The 21,962-nt window shown below is 35.3% G+C and overlaps 1 protein-coding gene and 1 long non-coding RNA gene across 11 annotated transcripts in view; one reads left to right on the plus strand and one right to left on the minus strand.

Annotated features, from left to right (window-relative positions):
• Nucleotides 1–21,962, plus strand: part of Cntn4 (contactin 4) — a 997,076-nt gene that overhangs the window by 156,158 nt on the left and 818,956 nt on the right. The gene's annotated exons all lie outside the window — the stretch shown is intronic.
• LOC120102503 (uncharacterized) overlaps nt 6,963–21,962 on the minus strand; it is a 64,504-nt gene continuing 49,504 nt past the window's right edge. Inside the window, exons 2-3 of the long non-coding RNA XR_010065896.1 lie at nt 13,252–13,370; nt 6,963–10,109 (exon numbers count right to left, since the gene is read on the minus strand). This is a non-coding gene — a long non-coding RNA (uncharacterized LOC120102503). The remainder of the gene's footprint in view (nt 10,110–13,251; nt 13,371–21,962) is intronic.

Genomic DNA, 21,962 nt, shown 5'->3' on the forward strand with positions numbered 1-21,962 from the left:
CCTCCATGGGGAAAACAAAATGGCCCCTAAATTTAATCCCCTAGACCCAACTGATAGAAAGAAAAACTTATTGTCTGAGCTCTACAAGCATATAATGACACACATGCACCGTCTCCCAATAAATAAATGCAATAATTAAAAAAAAACCTTTAAAGGTATGGAGTGGTAGAGAAATATAGCCATTATTGTCCTCTGACTCCCATGTGTGCATGTGCATTTGCACACACATATGCTTACATGGATACATTATACATACTATATCTTCTCCCCACTACACAGTACAAAAATACACTTCACTGTTTCTTCAGTCATTTGGAAGTCATTTACTGATCACTCTGGTGTTCTTTTCCTCATGGTGGATGGTAGAATGCAACTAGTTAACAAGGTTAGAAGTGAGTCTGAGATAGACATTTTAAAACCACATGAGAAAAAACATCCCACCATTAATTTCCCCTCTTAAACTTCTATTCATATTCTTCTTATAACTTTCTTACTCACACTAAAAATAGAATCTACTTCCACAAAATGGATATTTGGTTTCTTTGAAGGGTTTTCTTTTTTCTTCATATATGCTATTATACCATTTAGGGTCCCATATATCTGAACAAAATATTCATTATGTGTTAAGACCACATATATTAACTGTTTTATTTAGTGAGTACTGTTGAAGAATGTATGGTGTCTCCTATGTAAACTGATTCATTGACTAAAAATATAACATTGATCTTTTGAGTAATTTACCAATTTAAAAATATCGGTAAGGGGTTGGGGATTTAGCTCAGTGGTAGAGAGCTTGCCTAGCAAGTGCAAGGCCCTGGGTTCGGTCCCCAGCTCCGAAAAAAAGAAAAGGAAAAAAAATCAGTAAAATATGTGGTGTATTCTCAGAAGCATTCGTGTTGAATTCTAGGAAAGCAGAGGTCACTGGCATTGTGAATATTGGCCAGCTCATCAGTTAATCTGATTGGCTACAGGTTTTCTGCTATAGCTTCTCCAGTAGGAAATCCACTTTCGAAACTCTGAAAGAAATGCTAATTGCTCTTGTAACGTAAACAAACAATACTAAAATCCAATTCTTTGTTGTAGAATTTTAAAGGGAAATAAAGTAGGAATCAAATGCGTTTTTTGGCATGGATTCTTTTTGTCTCACAGAAACAAAGATGCAGCCAGGGGAATTTCCCTTTCAGGGATGTAAAGAGTTTCTGAGGAGTGAACTTTGCCTGTCTCTGGAAGATAGCATTCACCTGTTTCCCGGTGTGTATGTGCCAAGCATAACAGTAGTGGGTAGCCTAAAAGCTACTGAAAACCATTTCCTGAGACGATATTGCCTTTTACTCGAGGAATGAGTAGGTCCCTTTGAATTGGCTTGTGTGTGTTTGGAGGAGGAACATAAATATCAGGTCTCTTCATAGCAAGGGGACTCTTTCAAAGAGGCATTTTCCTTCCTGACAAAGAAATTCACACTGGAGACAAATCAGCAATTTCACAGCTGGCTTGTGAAATTCTAAAATGATGTACACAAATCAAAGCAAGAGAGATTCATTAGAAATGAAAAGAGTATTGAAATTGCATCCCAGGTCTTAATAGGATTCCTTTCTACAGTTATAGAATATTAAAGGCAAATTACTGGGCTTATATAGGGAAATTCGTATTTCAGCCATAACTAAAGACCTTCATAAGAAAGCATAAGGAAGTGCCCATTAAAAACCATAAACTCAAGGTTTGGATATAATTGTGTCTTCAAATTCATCCCATTTTTCTCACTGTTTAAAAATAACCTTTATTGAAATTGGTGTATGTCGCTTTTATAAAAGCACATACTGCATTCTCATTGCTCTCATGAACAGCCCTCCTCTTATCACCTTTCTAATCCTGTCAACCCTTTCTTCTCTCACATTCATGTCTTTTGCTTTGTATTGTTTTGTTTTGTTTTGTGACCCATTTAGTAGAACCATGACCATTTGTTTGACTTTGGTTTAAAACTAACCATTGAAGTCTTCTTGGCTTATTAGAGGCTACAGAACTGAAGACAATGACTGCTGCCCCCAGCTCTGCCTGATTTTCTCAATGTCCAATAATTCAGCAGGATGAGAGATGCTTCAGTGACTCACTTATGAATCAGTGATCACCTGATTAAAGACCTAGTAATGTTCAAGTCCAGTGCTGGTACCCATAGCTGCTGAGAGAACATGTTAATTAGTTATGATGACCCCCAACCAAAGACACTTTTCTATAGATATATAAAAATACCCATAGCTTCCTGAAGTGAATTATTCTGTTGTCTAAAAGGAGTGGACTTTTTTATATTCTTAAGAAAAGCCACAGTATTGTTTTTAGTTTTGACATCTACAGTTCCAGAGTAAGCTTATGGGGTCTTGATATCTCTGTAATGATCTATCTGCTTCAATTCCATTGCTCTAAATAATTTCTCTGGATGTTCTTCACACTTGGATTGGAGTTGAGGAGGTGATGGGAAGAATTATATTAAGGAATTTGAAAGCATTCTGTAAGACAAAAAAAATGTTAGCTGTGGTTTTTGATAGTAAGTATAGAAAGGGGGTCCTTTTCCTTTTTTTTCACGCTTTGAGTCAAAAGATCAAATCAATACATTTATTATGGATCAGTATCAGAGATGTCTGAACCATTGTTAACACTAAAAATATACTTTAAGTACCATATATGTATATATACACATATATGTATATGTGCTGTATTTGTATTTCTATCTGAGTCAAAATAGGAAACCTGTTAAATCACCAAAGGAAATATTGTTAGCCTACAGAGAATATACCTCAGTTACAGCAATATATATAATATATATATACACATATATATCATAAGAATATGGTTTGATAAGTATTTAAACCTGTTACATGAATTAATTCAGTGAGTACTGAATGTTTGCTAAACTACATAGCCATAGTCTACTGGTGGAATTATTTTATGAATTACGTTTTGATTACTGTGTTTTGTCTTTTATCTGCAATCTAAGATTGGTTCAAATAGTTAACTCTATCGTTATCTGTCATTTTTGTATCTATCATCTGTCATTATTATCCACCATCTATCACCTATATATTTTTCTTTCTTTTTATCTACATCTATCTGTCTGTCTTTGTGTCTTTATCTGAATAGCTATACATTTTTATCATCTTTCTCTTCTATCAATCTTTCATCTGTCTATCTATCTATCTATCTATCTATCTATCTATCTATCTATCTCACATCTATTACCAGTTGTTTTTCTATAAGAACAGTAATGAACCACTCACAGAAAATCTCAGTCTCTGAATACAGATTCTAGAATCCCTTTATCTCCTTTGAGATTTGTATCAGTGCAAAATAACACCATATATAAAGGTTAGTGTTACGGGAGTCAGAACATCGGACTCCTTGCTGTTCACTTCCAAGTCCTTCTCTTTAGAATAAGTAGCTCGCTGCAGTTTCTTCTCTTTTTGGTGCCATAAGAGATAGGGAATTAGATGGCTACTTCTCCTGTGATTAATTGACTTCTCTAGTGGCCTACACGGTAGCAAAAACTTACAGTGCCGTGTGACAAGCCCGCCAAGTAAGCATTTGTCTAAATGTTGGATGCATTCTTTGTCCTTTCTGTAAATGACTGGACTACCTTCACAAAAATAAATAAAAGCCCCCACGTTAAGTTCTCCCAATAGAGAACCTTTCAAATCAGTAAAGTTTTCAAGGGTGCCCTTCATAGGAGAGCAGAAATAACCATACATTAGAAGAATTAGTGTTCTGAGGCCTTTGTTTAATCAGTGGTTAGTTTGCTGGTGATTGCACAAATTCACTACATTAAATTTAATCAGGGATGTTTCTGGCAAGGGGTAGCAAGCTTACTGATTAATTCATTTATATTCTTGAAATAAGATATGTTCTCCTGGATGAATCTCCTCAGCTTGGCAAGTACACAGTACACATTTCAGCATCTCTAAATGGCTCTTTGTTCACAGTCCCAGTCTAAGCTGAGCACTGAGTACTGATTAGCTTGGCTGACTCAGAATGAGAGACAGGAAGTGGCACTGTTTGAGTTCATTGCTACAAAGATCATCGAAGATCAGTGTGTAGGTGTCTGTAAATACTTCAGGTTTCTGGCATCAACTCTTGGAGTTGCCTTAAGAAATCAGACAAACATGCCTGGGGATATCATGATAAAAATGAGGTGTTCCAAAGAATTCTGCTTTCTTCAATGCAGCCATTCAGTGAAGACAATTGAATCTATGGTATAACAGGTTATATTCAAATTATTCCTTAATAGATTATAAGGTTCATTCAATTATTTTAAAAAGTGAAAATGAAACATTGTTGTTGACTGATATTTAAAAAGAAAATAGTTTTAATAGTGTATTGAACTGGGGTCATTTATTTGTCTCAGAGATCCAAACAGGGACACAGAGAAAGGAAGAAGTACATAGATCATACGTAAACTCAACCATAAATATGTTATTGGGCTATAAGTATAGAAACAGGTCAGAAGCTCATATTGTGATACACTGGAATCCTTCCATATTCACAGATAATTTGCAGGGGATCTTCCAGAGATGGTTATAGGACACAAGTTTAGTCTACACAGCATCTGAGGATCTGTATTTAGTTATGATCATAAGGAGGAAGGGGTACGTTTACTGTCATCATTTTGTATGAGGAACCATGTGATTTGCTGGAGGAAGGATGAAGGATAGTTTGTCAAAAAAAAGAGACTAGAGGACGATTGCATTCTTGAGAGCCTATGGGAGAAGAAGAGAATTTGGCTCAGCTCCATTTGATCTGCACATTTCGCATAGTTCAGATCTCAATGTTCAGCTTTGAGTGAAGTGTTTAACACACAAGTCATCAGCCTTTGACCTATGCAAGGAACTCACACATGGTTGCAAGTGACCATTGTTCCTGGCTAAAGAACTATGTTCAAAGTTGAAGTATTTTATGTTTTAGCGTTTCTAGGACTCTGAGTTACTTACAGAGGTTCTTGTGAACTTAGGCATGCCTTAAGTTTTGATGACATTATACCAGAGAGAATACAATTCATAAAACAATGTATATAATTTTTGTAACTTGTTTTGTGCTGGTCTCTAAGGGATTTTTCTGTCATCAGAAACAAGAGTGAGTGGGGTGGTTTCTTCTGCACCTTGAATTAAACGCAGAATGACACCATTTACCTAGATAATGCTGCTAGTGATATCAACCCATCACCAGCAGTCATGCTGTTTACACCTGGGCTGTAATCATAATTTGCATGCTGAATATATTCTTGAATAGACCGCATATTTTGTGACTGTACTTATTATTTTAAACAGGATACCATGAATTCACATCCTGACCCTGAAGTAAAGATCTATTACAACACATTTGCTTCAATTTCATTACATGACTAGGGTTTCTAAATTATTTACATCACAGATTACACAGCAAGTTAAGATTTATTCATATTAGCAAACTTCTATGAGAATAATCACTATTATTGTCTTTTGAAATAATCGTTACATTTATTTACTTAATTATTTTGTGTGCCTGTATGCCAAGACACTTGTATATATATCACAACATTTTGAGGGAATTAATTCTCTTTTTCCACTTTCTAAGTCCAGCGACTTAAACTCAGGGTCTCAGGTGCTTAGTAAGTGCCTTATTGGCCCTTCTCTATTTACATCACCAACTCACTCGAGAAGTATTTGTTAAGCTGTTGAAGAGCACAACAGTACAATTCTATACGATGGACAATTTGGATTTTTGGCTTGCTCTGTGTATATCCTTGCTTCTGGGTTTGTTACGCCGTTATTTTACAGCAAAATTATCATTGGTGTCATGAAGTGTGGAGTATAGATTACTTGATTTTCAATATAAGAGCCAGCCACTATCTATGCCTGAAGCATATATATATATATATATATATATATATAAATATATATATATATCCTGTATAACAATTGCATGTAGAATTATTCAGCAAATATATTTCTGCAATCCATAAATACATCATCTTATATTTCAGAAATATAAGTCATGAAGAATCAAGACATGATACAGCAGGTATTAAAATGTTACTGGTGTCTAGCTTTTAAGAAAAATATTTGGAAATATGGGGACATGAACATAGGATCTTAAGTAGAAGAAGCCAGTTAGACTGCAAAACAGTGTGGTTCTAAATTTGTAATCATCAGAGAATTTAATCATGAAAAGTGTTATTAAAATATTAAAATCTTATGATAATTTTTAATGAGTAACTTCTTGATTTAGCTTTAACATTTTCCAAAATGAATATTACAATTTTTCTGATTATAAAAGTAATAAAGCTCATTGTAGACATAGCAAGCAAAATAGAAAACTACAGATCGCTTAATCATGTGGGATCCCAATTCTTAGAACGACCTTACTAATCAATTTCCTTTTATAAAGGAAACTTTTCTTCGGGTATTTATGTAGTGTGTATACAACAACCTCTTCTCATTCAGAAATTGGCATGTTTTCATTGGCAAATCATGGAGACTTTTGCTATCAACCTCATAAACTTGTCTTCTGAAAAATGTACATCCACTGAGTACAGATAGAATCATCTCTGTATGTAATGGAGATTTGTAAACTGTCTTTTACAATTTGTACTGATACTATGCATCATGTATGGGAAGCTATGGGCAGGAGACTCAGAGCTTCAAGGTCACTTGCATATTAAGTCTGAGTCCAGTCAGGGTTACATGCGATCCGACTTAATTAAACAAGCAAGCAAGTAAACAAACCAGTAAGCAAACACAAACCATATATTTGTGGGGGCAATCTGATGAATTTTAATTTTGCTATTAAAATGAGATGTAAGATAGTTACACTTGAATATTTTACTCTTTACTGAGTATTAAGATGGATTATTTCTCACATACATTTGAGTTCTTTAATTTAATTTTCATAATTTTACTTGAGTAATTATTTCATAATTATTTCCTATGTAACTATGGGTATTTAATTTTATGAAAAAGTACTTAAATATTATTAGACTAAGCAATTTTTAGCTTGTTTTGCTTATAAATTATACCCTCACTCTGGAGAAGAGTTGATATTTGTACTCTCAGGTATGGCTTCTAAATTTTTATAATTTTCTCTTACTTCCTTTGTTTCTTCCTTTATTTCTTCTTCCTTCCCTCCCTCCCTCCTTTCTTCTCTCTCTCCCTCCTCGTCTGTCTGTCTGTGTGACTGTCATATACAAAGCTAGTGGTCAGGAAATAATTAGGATTTGGGATGCTATTTAAAAACTAGAGTTTTAGAAAAAGTTTTTCAAGAACAAACTATCAACATTAGTATTATATGTGTGTATCAAAAATTATATATGCATTGGTGCATGTGCATGTGCACACACATGCCAGCATGTACACATTTGTAAAATTAACTAGTAAGATGAAAACAGCTCCCTTAAGGGGCAAAAATCATGATTCAGTACACAAAACACTTACATTATAGTAGTGAAAATGAACATAAATTTGGACTCAAAGTACCTAAATGGCCAGAAATGACAGCACATGTCTGTAATCCCAGAATGAGAGGTGAGGTGGAGACATGTGAATCATGAAAGTTCTCTCAACTACCAGCCTAGATAGAATGATGAGCTAGTGGTTCAATAGTAATCATAGCTCAAAACACTAGTTTGATGTTGTAATACAGCAAGACAGTTGAAATTTTGTTCTGGCCTTTGCATTGAAATGAAACGTACATGAATGAGATATATGTAACACACACACACACACACACACATGCACACGCACACATGCACACGCACACACACACGCACACATTATCCCACACATATACACAAACGTGCAAATGCCATATACATATATACTCGTGGACATACATGGACCAAACATATACATATATCACAAACACATATTCTATACACACATGCACCCACACTCTCATGAACCATATACAACACACCACCCTACTTCTACAAATTTAAAATATGAATATATAAATATAAATATATATGCTCATGCACATATATACCACATATACATACAACAAATGCAAACACACAACATAATAGCCCTCACAATAGAACACAATTCATATATGCCACATACATTCATTCACCACACAAAGACACACACACACACACACACACACACACACACACATACACATTTTTATCAGTTACATTTTGCATTATCTTCGGATATAGGAAATAACCATACTAATTGGAGAAGTCCCTCTAATTTCATATTCAGTAACATTTGGAGTCACTTAGTTTCACTTCTTATTTCATCTATGCTAAAGATTATGGCTGTGGAATATCTTGAATTAATTTTGGGAAAACTTAGTTTTACTGGTAGAGACAGGAGTTTTTGGTTGGTAACCAATTGCTTGAATCTTCAAATTTACCTTTGCAAGGTCATCCAATGTAATACAGAAAACCCTTAGCACATCAATACATAGGATTGCATTTTGCTGTTCTATTTTTGTATTAATTACAATCTAAAATGAAAAGTACCAGAGTTTATAGCAGAGCACACCTGTTTTTAAACTAAGTCCCACTTATAGAAGTTTGTAATTAACTCTTGAAATATCAGTTTTCCCTGTATAAAATAGATTATATAATGTTTATCATGATGCACAGTAAAACAAAAGAAAAACAACAAACAAGATTTTTTTCTCCTGTTTTCATTTCGTGGTATTTAAAGTTTTGTTCTATTTTTATCTAAACACAGTGTAATTATCCCCTGGAAGCCTTCTTAGGGAATTTACCTATTGAAGATCTTTGAGAAGGTAAATAAATGCAGGTTAACCATTTTGCAGAAGCGTTGTCAGGCACTAATCTCTGAACACAGTCAAAGTTTCATTTAAGGCATTACTGTTTGCCACGTACATGAATCTTTTTGTTCTACTTGTCTTGCTTCTAAACCAGAGGAAATGCTATTACTTATTTTAAATTTCCCCAAATTCTGTCTACTTACCTCTGCCCTTTATGGCAAGTGAGGACAATAACTGAATCACCTCATTTCTCTTGTCAAAATTATCTTCAGTGATATTCTCCGCATTAGAAGGTCACAGATGACTGAATTGATAAAAGAAGGTTCAAAAGGTATCTCAGTAGGAGGAGAGAGAAAATTCAAAGGAGAGGGAAGCTCTCCGACCTAAAATGAAGAAGGCTTGTACAACAAAGCTAAGACTTTATATTCCAGCTTCCTAGCTAAGATGTTACAGACTGGCAGTGGCCAGCCAGAGCTCTAGTCCTTGTTTTATGGTACTTAATTCCTTTAGTTAGAACACAGCCCTAAGACTTCAAAACTACCGATAAAACCCTATCAGACTCCTAATGATCTGTTACAGCAATGTATCTGCGGATACAGGGTGATAGGTGAAACTGTGTGGGAAGTGCAAATCTAAAATCTGGTGAGAAAAATAACTCAAAATACATATTTCTTTATTAGTCCATGGAGAGATTAACATTTACTACTTGGGAACAATAATTCAAGAATACTACAATTACCGGAAATCTTTACCTTTCAATAAATGTTGCTTGTTTGTCAAATGCATCATAATATCTAATATGCATTTTATTATAAGTTTTAGAATATTTTAATGAAAAATATACTGAAAACACACACATATATATACATTTATACATGTATACATCTATGTGTGTGTATATATATATATGTATATATGTATATATATATGCTGCCATATGAGCCACAAGTCCTTTTAACTGTTGAGGTATCTCTCATACCCATAGCTGTTTTTCTTTCAGGATTCTGATTTGTTCTGGTGTGTTCAGATCGGGTATTATTATGTACCTCTCTGTACCTTTGTGTTGGATTTTATTATGTAGCGCACACATGTGCATAATTACCCAGTTTCTGCTGATGCCATTGTTGGCGGATCCTCATTCAGACTAACATGCGCACTTCATTATTCGCCTGCTCTGTCCTCTTCTCACTTGGGATACATTGATTAGCCCCCATTGTTGGTGATACACACCTACCTGGTTCATTTGTGCTTCCTTCTGTCTCTGTTTGGAGACTCAGCCAGATCAGCACAATGCTGTTTATTGAACTCATCTGTCAATTTCCCCTTCCTTGCATGACTGAGTATTCAATGGAATCATCACAGTCCTAGCAGTAGACAGGATAATGACAAATATTTTTAACAGAAAATTGAAAATCAAAATGCAGACTTCACATATGAAGCCCAATTCCTTTGGAAGGCAGAAACTTTAAGTTTGTGGTACTTTGTAGGAAAATATGTCCACATATTACATTTTATAAATGGGCTCCCTCTTTATCTTCTCATTTAATGTCTAAAAATATAAAAAGAAAAATTAATTCACAGCATAATGGTAAAATAAAAAGAAGGGGAGCCAATAACTTATGTAGAAAATCCCCTCTAAGCAAACACACACAAATATAATCGATAAAGAAATAAAAATCAGAATGGGCTCATTTTATTTGGAGCACAAAACTACTAAAAATCAATACAGTAGTTTGTGCTAATTGTGTAGCCTTTAGAGCTGACTTAAGACAGGAACTCTTAGTCTTTGCCTTTGAGTGGAGCTCAGCACTGCAGCTGGCCACTGACAAGGCAGGAAAATCAACTGACCTTAACCCTTTGGGGCAAGGTAGTACTTAGAGGCAGAATCTCACTACCCTTTCCACCTTGCTGAAGTGATACTGTTAGGTCCGAGACAACACCTATCACTCAATGCTGTCAAATATTGATTCAAGAATTAAATGAAACATTTTTTTTATAAAAGACAAAGTAAATATAACTTCCCTCCTCCCTGCTTGCTTCCTAGTTTGTATGTGTCCGGAACTAATGAGGACTGAAATTGAAATGCTGGCAAACAGATTTCAGAAATCATACATTCAGAAATACACTACATAAAAATTGCTGTACATGGGGACCAACAGACCTCAGAGTGTAGCAAGTTTTTGATTAACAATATGGAGAGTATACAACACAGTTATTAAAGGGAAAGTGTTGTTGATACCCTATTCGTGGAAAGTTTCAATTATAGGCAGAGGAAGATTAATAAAATATCTTAGAACATAGGGGCTAAAAGAATGTTGTTAAGTCACCGAGGTTGTTTGGTATTCCATACCTTAGATGACCAATGCTAAAAAATAAATCTTTGCAACTCTGTGTTTTATAAGTTAATCATTTGTAAAATTGACTTAGTGCATTTCATATTGTTATTAAGAGAATTAAATAACTGTGAATTGAGACCAGCATTTCATACTTACAATAAACCTGGTTTGGATGGGCATCAGTGTTTCAGTTATCCTAAATAAATCTGATTCTTATCTTAATGGTATCTCACTTGTGCAATTCTTTAGATTTACAAGCTAATGTTTGCCTCATGGTTTTGTAGACCACATCCATTAGGGGACAAACAGTTTTAGATAAGACAGCTAGAAGTGCCAACCTATGTAAGCAGGCAGCCTCGTGTGAGATGGTTTCCACCATCCAAGTATGAATGAAACAACCACACAGAACGCAGACCTAATATAATAGAAACATTTGAGTGAACTTACTGATTAGAAATGGACTCCCAATTAATATATTGAACGACGGGAGCTGAGTGAATAGACCACCTCACCTGTGTAATATTCTAGCCAAAGCCAAAAGGACAATGGAGGAGTTGGCAATTTTCACAACAACCCACTGCAGCCAGTCGCTTTATGCTTTCTGAAATGATACTGTATGTGTTAGACAACACCTATAATGTGATGCAGTCAAAATTTGATTCAAGAGTTAAATGAAAGGTAATGTTTTTTATAAATGACATTATAGAAATGCGTCCTCCTCCCTGTTTGCTTTTCAGTTTGGTCGTATGTGTCTGCTGCCATTCTCATTTCTCCAGAATTAAAATGCTGGCAAACTGATTTCAGAAATTATACATTCAGATATATCCAATGGGGTCTGCAGCTCTAGATACTTCATGAGGTTTATAGTCACCCTCCTGGATAGTGCAACAAAATATCCACCCCCAAAGAAGCAAAACAGGCACATATATATGCCTGGACTATATATAGCTTCTGGATATGTAATGGAAGGGCCAATACTTATGGCCTATTTCTTTGCCAGCTTTGAGAACTATATGAAATCTGATCCTCTTGATCCTCAGAGCCACATCTCTTACAAACATTTCTCAAAGTCTCAATGCCAGTGAACTTTAGCTCCTGACAGAAGCCAGAGACATTATGAGAATAACACACACCTGGCTTCCGTTCAAATCACCTGGGCAATGACCGCCATCTAAACATCAACCTCCAGCAGAGAGACCTAGAGTGACAGGATCAGGCGTTCAGAGAAGGCTCCTAACTGGCTCCCTGAGTGAAAAGTTGAGATTTGGATGGTGGTTTTTTTTTTTACAGCTTTGACAGTTCCTGACTTGCTGATGAGTGAAGCAGAAAGATTCACTGGTAAAAGTTGGCTGTGACCTAACAAGGCAAGTGAGACAAGTCTTTCCTGGTCAATTATGAGCCTGGGCAGGCTTAGCTCTAAGGTCTCTAGTAATCATTCGAATTCTGCCATTACTACGTACACACTCTAAGCTAAGATATCCCTGATCACTTCGCTTCTATTAATGTATGATCCAACGTTGCCATCAGGATAGGAAGTCAGCAATAGGTGGAGCCTTTGCCAAATTATTTAACTACTTTGAGCCTCAGTGTACTCAGTATCACTGTTGTGGAGGAGGAGTAAAGACATCATTTTCAACGCAATGTACTTAACAACCATAAATAAAATGGTCAGCGTGGTAACTGCCCAGTAAATTCTTGCTACAGATATTACACATGTTAGTCGCAATGGCCCATTTATTTAAGTCTAAGGCATCTTCAGGCGCTAAGCTCTGTAATGCTGTGAATTGGTTTGTAATCTTGTCTGTTGATTGTGCGTTATGGCCTTATATTGCTTCTGGACAGTGTCTAATTATTCCTAAAGGGTTACAGTTATCCCAGTGTATTCTAGAACTCTTTTAATCATGCTTGGCGGTGTCATTTCACAAATACTACTTTTTTAAAGTTATGATAAGGAGAGTTTGTCACATGTTTAAAGACATATTTGGTATTGTTACATGTTTTAATTTTCTTCTTGCCCACCACCATTAACTATGTGACTAAATGTGTTAAATTGTTCCTGCAAGGACCCAGCATCCCCTTTCACCCTGGAAATAAATTGATCCTTTATGGGTATTATGCTAATTCTTTAGTTCTTTTAAATAATTGTTTTTTGATATTATATAATACTTACTACAAAACAAATACTGGTCCTCTTGAAGGGCTAAACACTTGTCTAGGTGGAAAACATGAGTTGATTTGGGGGTTCCATTTTTCAAGGAGGTATCTAACTGCTTGTAGTTGTCCTCTGACCTGTGCACAATAGCACCATGATGAGCATACCCACATAGACATCCTCCCTTATGAGTTAAAAAGGAACATAACAAAACAAATATTTAGCCATATTTTAATATTAATTATCTATTGGTACCCAATGTCTCACTTTCCATAATAATTACTCTTTTATACTTCTATGTTTATGACCCTACTCCATTTACAAAATTTTCTTTTGAAAATTTGTTATCTCCCTCTATGTTTTAGTTTATTGTGATTTGATAACAATATTTATACTTAATTTTATGTCATACCATTGATAGAAAATTTTATATTATAATTCAATCTCATACGAATACATATATTATTGCTTTCAGATAATTCTGAAACTTAATGAAGCCAATAAAATGCAACAAACTTTATAGCAATGGTGACTGACATGTCTTTGTATGCTTGTTCATTTGATTATATCTTTATTTATATCCAAATATTTTCTTTAAGATAAGTGTTTGTATGATAACCACTATGGTATATAGAATATACTATGTTTTCCATTTGTCTTTCAGTAAAAGCAAGCAAATCATTTCACAGCCACAGTTAGCTGATATGTTTCACAGTGTGTATTCAGTTTCATTGTTCTAGCCTACATTATGTGATGGTATACATGTTTATGGCATCTTTCTGTCATTTCCCCTTAATTATAAGAATACTAAGGTAATGCTGGCTGGCCAATGATGAGTAAATGATATAAAGATACAAAATTAGATGATTTGAGCATTTACAAAAGTGCTTATGAAAATGTAACTTTCTAAAATGTGTGTATCGATGCCCTCAAGAAGATATTAATATGCCACAATTTCTTTTTAAAAAAGCATGTTTACTCAAAACCATTTACATAAGTATTCATTCATGGAAGCATTGTCTATGATAGCCAGAGAGTAGAAGGAAATAATAATTCCAACGGTTGGTTGGATTAACAGAATAGACATAGGCCTAAATGGATTATTAGACAAGCAGAAGAAAGTATAAAATTATGATACACATTGCCATTTGTGTGAAACTTAAAATATTCTAAATTAAATAATCTGACCCTGTAGATGTAAGTGTTCAAAATTTCCAATTCTATCAAGACATAAATTGAGGTGTTGAATTCCAGGACCTGAGTGCCAAGTAAAACAGAATTTAGCATTTCTTTGAATGTGTAAAAATATCTTCTATAGTAGTAAGAATTCAAAAACTTCAGGACAATATTAAAAACCACCAAACAAAGCACTTAAAATGGTAAAAGAAGAATTTCATATTACTTGGACTCGACATCAGTAAACATTAAGAATAAGACTAAGTATAGTGGATAGTAATCACAAGTTAAAGTACATTTGTGGAGGGTCTTTTGTATTATGGAGAGTATCCTGTGTCAGCATCAGGATGACTGACAAATATAGATTATTATTAACATACAAACTATTAAGGAATGGATACGAAAGAAGGATAACAAAGATTTACAATGCCAAGTTGCTGATTGAGCTTTGGATGGGAAGGGTCTTCCACAGGCTCATGTGGGAAAATTTGGTGTCTATCAAGTGCCACTATTTTAGGAGGTAATGAGAAATTTATAATTTTAACCCTGATTAGAAGACCTCTGGATTAAGATGTCTCCTAAATAGATACATTTTGTTCCTAATCCTTTCTGGTTGCTTATGGATTTTCTTTCCACAAAGTAAGTACCCTTCTCCACACTACAGTTGCCACGATTGTTAAACCTGACTTTGGCTAGAAGCTATCCAAGCAGATGACTCTGAAAGAAGACCTCTGAAATCATAATCCAAAATACTTTTCCTTCTTTCTCTTTTTCCTTTTAAGTTTTCTTTTCAAAAATTTGTCACAGAACTGAGAAACAGATTTTACAGGTCAACCGAATAACAGATCAACAGTTATTCGATAGCCACGAGTACCTGTTGTCCCTCAAGAAATGTAAAGAGTTGCAATAGAAGGTTGGTGAAATGCTTGCATATATCTGTCATGGAAACTTCCAGGCATTTGATCTGGCAATCTCATGTGATGTTGAAAGACTGTCAAAGCGGGTAAATGCTACTTTGGAGTTCAATATAAAAGGAATTTAGAGGGGATTTGCTTTCTAATCTTTGAAAAGTGGTGCAAGAGTTCTCCTGTGTATAATTCAGGAGAAAACAGCATGAGGTGTAAGGACAATTGTTACTTTAGCTTAAATCCAGAAGATGTACTCAGGTTTACATTGACTACAGGCATGCATCTTATGTGTACTTCAGACAGCTTAGGACCATTGTGTTTTGTTTTAGATTGGAGGCCTTCATTTTTCTTCAACTTGTGAATTTCTGTTCAAGAGTGGCCATTATAAACACATTTTTTTTGTCTACAGGCTGGGAAAACACATTTTCCTTTATGAATTTTTCATGCACTCCCTGATGCTTCCGTGCTCTCTGGCCCTCTGCTTAGCCTGAAAACTACTTCTTACTTATCTAGTTCATCCTTTGCTATTTGCCAATGCAAATGTGAGAGGAAAATCAACTGAAATACCAAGGTGTGCTAACACTATGAAAATGGGGGAAAAAGGCAAACAGACGAAGTATCCAGAGGCAAAAGGAGCATGTGCAGTAGGCAGATGCATGTGGTCCAGACAAGAAGGTAAATGAACTGAGAGAACAATGGGAAGAAATTACAGGATACTGTGGAGACTGGGGTGTCAGATATTGATGACTCGTTTAAAACTCAAAATACATGCAAATCTTTGTTTGATTTAGAGATTAACTTACATATTATTGCTCTGTCATCTATCAATCAATCAATTTATCTATCTATCCATACATACATCTACCTGACTATGTATCATCTATCATCTTCTACCACTCATGTACATATGAGTGCATGCATGTCTGCACATGTGCATTTGTGTGCATGTGTAGATTTTACTCCTCTGAGGCCTGCCGTACCTTGAAACATTGGTACAAATCAGAGCACAGAGTCAGAAGTCCTTGAGGATTAGCTTTCTCCTTTCATCCCTTCCACCATGGAATCTGGATATCAAATGGTATATGGGACTTGTATGCTAAATGGTTTAAATGCTATTCAAAGCTGTTTGTGTAGATTAAAAATGGAATAACTATTACTCTATTATTATTTGTTTGTTATTCATCTTTAAGCACTTTCTCATAGTTACATAATGATGACAAAACCAATCTCTCCTTGTTTTCCCTAGAATTACTACCACATTTTATTCCACATTGCATAGTAATAGCTCCACTATAGAATTATGATTTCAGCAATTTAGTAAATACATTTGTTCATGATAGAAAATTACACTACTATGAATACATGATAGACCTTTACTTTGATGAAAATTATAAAATCCATAAACTATGTTTTATAATAATTTTCTTTGTTTTAAGTAGTCGTAAAAGTTTCATCTAGGTAAGATTTGAACACAATAGTGCCTTCTAAAATGATTATAAAGCTTATTAAGATAACTAGCTGTTGAACTCTGAGTCCAAAGGCAAAGGTATTAGATGGGTCGTCTCCATCAACTTGAGCATGTTCGTGCCTAAACATAAAATTATTTGCAATATTGAGGAAGAAGGAAATAAATTATTATACAGTCTTAGAGAAATGCACTTAATAGTGGGTACAATATTCCAGGAATTGTAAAATAAAATATTATCACAAAATAATATTTTTGATCAAATCAGTTCAGTTCAGTTCCCAGATAGCAATGTACTAATGCTTCTTCACTCTATGGTAATCAATGGGGTAGTTTTATTGTCCATGTTTTTGTGTTTGTAAGATTAGGTGATATAATGGTACACTCAAAAAATTGTAAATGATGGAATTTATAAAATGAATAGGTCTTGGGCTCCCAAGAAAGACACAAAGTGGAACGGAAGGAGGTAGGGATGTTACAGAAAACAAAAAGTTTGGCATGATTGTGTGTATTGATAGTTACATGTCTATTTCATCAATAATTATAAAAAGATTCTTATAAGCAGACCATTGTAAGATAAATAACAAACCCACCCTTTAAAGCTCACAGTGATACAGTTCTTAGTCTGCAAACATTTGGATAACATTTAATTTAAAAAATGAGCTGCTAACAAAATAGTTTATCCTCTATCAATTACTGTTGATAAATCTGTTTAATGTCATTCCAATTTCATTTATTTTGTTTCCACATAGTTTCAGTAAAGACTTGTATCGAAGTTGTGAATGGGAAGCATTTAAAATGATTGCAATGTGCCTCTGAGCTTGCTTTCTCCTCTCCAACATGGCATCCATCACTTGCTTGTTTCATGTTAGGAAAAGAAAGGAATAACAAATGTACATGTTATTATGAAGAGCATTCAGGCCAGGCTGAGGCAAGAGCATTTCTGAAAGTTCAGGGGATCCTATCTGACTTAGTAATTCTCTTTCTCAGACGATAGATAAAATTAATAAGTAACAAATGTAATAATCAAGTGTAAGGAAAGCAGCATATGTTTTTATAACATGCCAGCAAACTTGCCCTTAGAAAATTTGTGCTGTCTGGGGATGGTGATGTGTATTAGATATCCTATCATCCAGGAAACCGATTAAGGAGGATCACTACAATTTTGAGGCTAGACTGAGCTACATATCAAGATTTAGGTCAGCCAGTGTTGCACATTGAGATTTTGCCTCGAAAGCAAACTAGACAAAAAGAAAGAAATGGAAGAAACTTCTGCTAATTTAAATGTCTGTCCTATCTGAAGTATGTAGCTCCCTGATGTTTCGTGGTAACATTTTTTTTAACTCAATAGTTTTACAGACAAAACTTTTTAACATTTTCAGTTTAAATACATCATGTGTATATAACCAACTATTCGTCTCTCTCCTCTCACACCACACTTTTTAAAACATCATGAATTTGGAATTTGAGAAGATAGTTCATCTCTAGATGGCTTTCTGTACTGATTAGAAAGATGAAATATGCATTCAAAACTGTCAGGTGTAGGATACTTAGTTGAAAATAATCTGAAACCCAAGAAAATGAAACCTAGGAAGAATGCCATACATCCACGAATAAAATTTTGATTTAGATTAACATATTAATATATCATCAATCACTGTCAAATCATTAGAATCATAAGACAACTGTGTTGATATAAAAGGAGAGGAAATGGTGTTGAAGTCTGGTCAAGTCCACAGGTCAGAATATCTATTAGTGTAGGAATGATGTACTATATCCCACTGCCCCACTGTAGCCAGATATGAAAGTTATGGATGCCAGATGTATTTTTTATTGGATATTTTATGTATTTACACTTCAAATGCTACCCCCTTCCCTGATCCCTCCCTCTCCCATGCCCTCTCACCCTACTTCTATGAGGATGCTCCCACTCCTACCTCAAAACCCTGGCATTCCCCTACATTGTAGAAAAGAGCCTTCACAAGACGAGGGACTCTCCTCCTATTGATGACAGATAATTCCATCATCTGCTACATATACAGCGGGAGCCATGGGTACCACCATGGCCATGCATACTCTTTGGTTGGTGGTTTAATCCCTGGGAACTATGGAGGTTCTGGTTGCTTGATTATTATTGTTCTTCTTATGGGGTTGCAAACCACTTCAGCTCCTTCAGGCCTTTCTCTAACTCCTCCGCTGGGGTCCCTGTGCTGTCTGATGGTTAGCTTCAAGCATCTTAATCTATATCAGAACCTCTCCGGAGACATTCATATCAGGCTCCTGCCAGCAAGCACTTCTTGGCATCAGCAATAGTGCCTGGGTTTGGTGGCTATATATGGGATGGGTCCCCAGATGAGGCAGTTTCTGGATGGCCTTTCCTTCAGTCTCTGCTCCACTATTTGTCCCTGTACTTCCTTCCATGAACATTTTGTTTCCCCTTCTAAGAAGAACTGAAACATTCACATTTTTGTCTTCCTTCATTTTGAGCTTCATATAGTTTCTAAATTGTATCTTGGTTGTTCCAAGCTTTTGGTTAATAGCCAATTATCAGTGAGTGCATACCATGTGTGTTTTGTGACTGAGCTACCTCACTTAGGATATTTTCTAATTCCATCTATTTGCCTATGAATTTCATGACAGAATTTCTCTGTTCTTGTCAAACAATAGTTTTTAATAGTTGAGTAGTACTCCATTGTGTCAATATAACACATTTTCTGTATCCATTCCTCTTTTGAAAGACACCTGAGTTCTTTCCAGTTTTTGGCTATTATAAATACAGCTGCCATGAACATAGTAGAGACTATGTCCTTGTTATATGTTAGAGCATCTTTTGAGTATGTGCGCAGGAGTAAAGCTGGGTCCTCAGATAGCACTATATCCAATTTTCTGAGGAATCTCTAGACTGATTTCCAGAGGGGTTGTACCAGCTTGCAATCCCACCAACAATGCAGGAGTGTTCTTCTTTCTCTATATCCTCACCAGCATCTGCTGTCACCTGAGTTTTTGATCTTAGCCATTCTGACTTGTGTGAGGTGGAATCTCTTGGTTGTTTGATTTGTATTTCACTGATGACTAAGGATGTTGTACATTTCTATAGTTGCTTCACAGTCATTCAATATTCCTCAGTTGAGAACTCTTTGTTTAGGTCTGTACTCCAGTTTTTAATAGGGTTATTTGATTCTTTGGAGTCTAATAGTACCAATGAAAACTGAAATTCTTAAGTTGACTTTGTTTGGCATCTCAGTTGACTTACTTAGTGAATAGCAAATACTGTATACATCTACTGATGCTTGGATTATATTTCAAGAAAGAAACACAAAAGAAATTTATTGATTTTAAATTTAGTGAAAATTAAGATCCATTTTGGTTATGAGAATTTTAATAGGAGCAGTGAGTGGGAGACAGGTTTCAGACACTGATGGCAATTTTGACAAGAACAGAGAAATTCTGTCATACTCCATGAGAAATTTGACAGCAGAATTAGAAAATAAATTAGATTTGGGTAGATGAAAAGTGGAAAGGATTGGAATGGAAAATAAGGAGGGGAGGGAATTGCTTAAAACAGATAAAGAAAGTTGGGAAACTTAAACTGTTTCTGTTTGGAGTGGAAAGAATGAGTTTATCTTAAGCATAAAGCAAAAAAAGGAGACACTAACATATGTATCATCAGGAAAGTGGAAGCAATGGCAGAGAAGTGTGAATGAGAAAGCCAAAAGGAAAGAAAAGAATCAATTTTGCTGGTAGAGGAGATCTGGAAAACATTAAATGCCTACAAACCAGGAGAAGTAGAGTAAGGTTTGCTGGAATGTCAAATCAACAGTGCACGAACCTAGAAGAGGATGAAAGAAAAAAGTACAAGGGATGCCATTAAGTGAGGGCAATTGATACAAGTGTTAAGTGTAGCTCAGGTCACCTAGATATTTTGAATAATAAAGGTTTTCTAATAAGACTTAGCCTGCTCTCCTACTTATTGGGTGAGTCCTGGCCCCAGACCTCTGAGAACTACTTCCTTAATATAAACTCAAAATGACAGCCATATATATTATAACCTAATGTATACCTACTTAGAAATAATACTTACATTATAATATTATATAATAAAATATTTGTATAACATTTGTGGTGTATAGTGTATAAAAACTCTAAAATATTTTTACAATAAAGGTACAAACATTGTAAGGTCAATTTAATTACGTATACTTCTCCAACATCAAACAAAATTTACAAAATTATAAGGAGTTGACCAAGGGATAGGTTATGATACATATGTGCACATATATGCACACAGACACATACAATCTGACTTCCAATCATAAATGTAAGTATACTAGAGTAAAACTATAGAAAGACAGACATTATAGACAAAACCTAATGCCTCAAAAGTAACTTCTCAGGACAAGTGGAAAGCTGTGTAGAAAACCCTGGGTGAATGGAATGAAGAAATCTCAGCAGTGGGACTGACTGACTCTCAGTGAGGAGTACCCTTTACCATAAACCCAGTCACTCAGCAAGTCTCCTGTGCTCTGATAACTGCAAGCCGTTTATATTTAGCTGGATTTGTCCTGGAAAGCTGACTTTCCCCTTGACAAAGCCCAATAGGGGACTGGAGAAGAAGGGGACACACTAGCAAAAGTGTATAGGGGTCAGATGTGTGAAACTTTTGTACAGAAAGTAAAACATTCATTTTTTTCTTCTGCACGATTGCCACAAGAAAGTATCCGAGTTTTTCTAATGATCAACTAACAGACTGGTGAAAAGAAGATAATGACAATGGGTACAACCCAATGTGAGGAAGGATTAAATACATGTGGAATGAGGAGGGCATGGTGTGGGAAATGAAACAGTTTTAGTGACCATTGAATATTTATAATGAAAATGGCACAAAGACATTGAGTAAATCAACATTTATTGAGCACGATATAGGGAAGGAGGGGAATATCCAACATGATGCTCTCTGGCTCTTTAGTGTCCACATGGGGTATCAGACGGGTTCTGCATGCTTGCAGTCCCTATCTCCTCCATGTTTTGTGCATACACAAGAATACAGCATAGTGAAGAGGGGACATCATTATTTAGAGGCCTCTGGAGAATATAACTGGATTTTTGCTGCTTTCAATTTACTTTTGCTTTCTCATTTTTCAGTATAATCATGATGTGTATATCTTGTTGCCTGTTATACC

This window comes from Rattus norvegicus, chromosome 4 (genome assembly GCF_036323735.1).
Source record: "Rattus norvegicus strain BN/NHsdMcwi chromosome 4, GRCr8, whole genome shotgun sequence".
NCBI classification, from domain to species: Eukaryota; Metazoa; Chordata; class Mammalia; order Rodentia; family Muridae; genus Rattus; species Rattus norvegicus.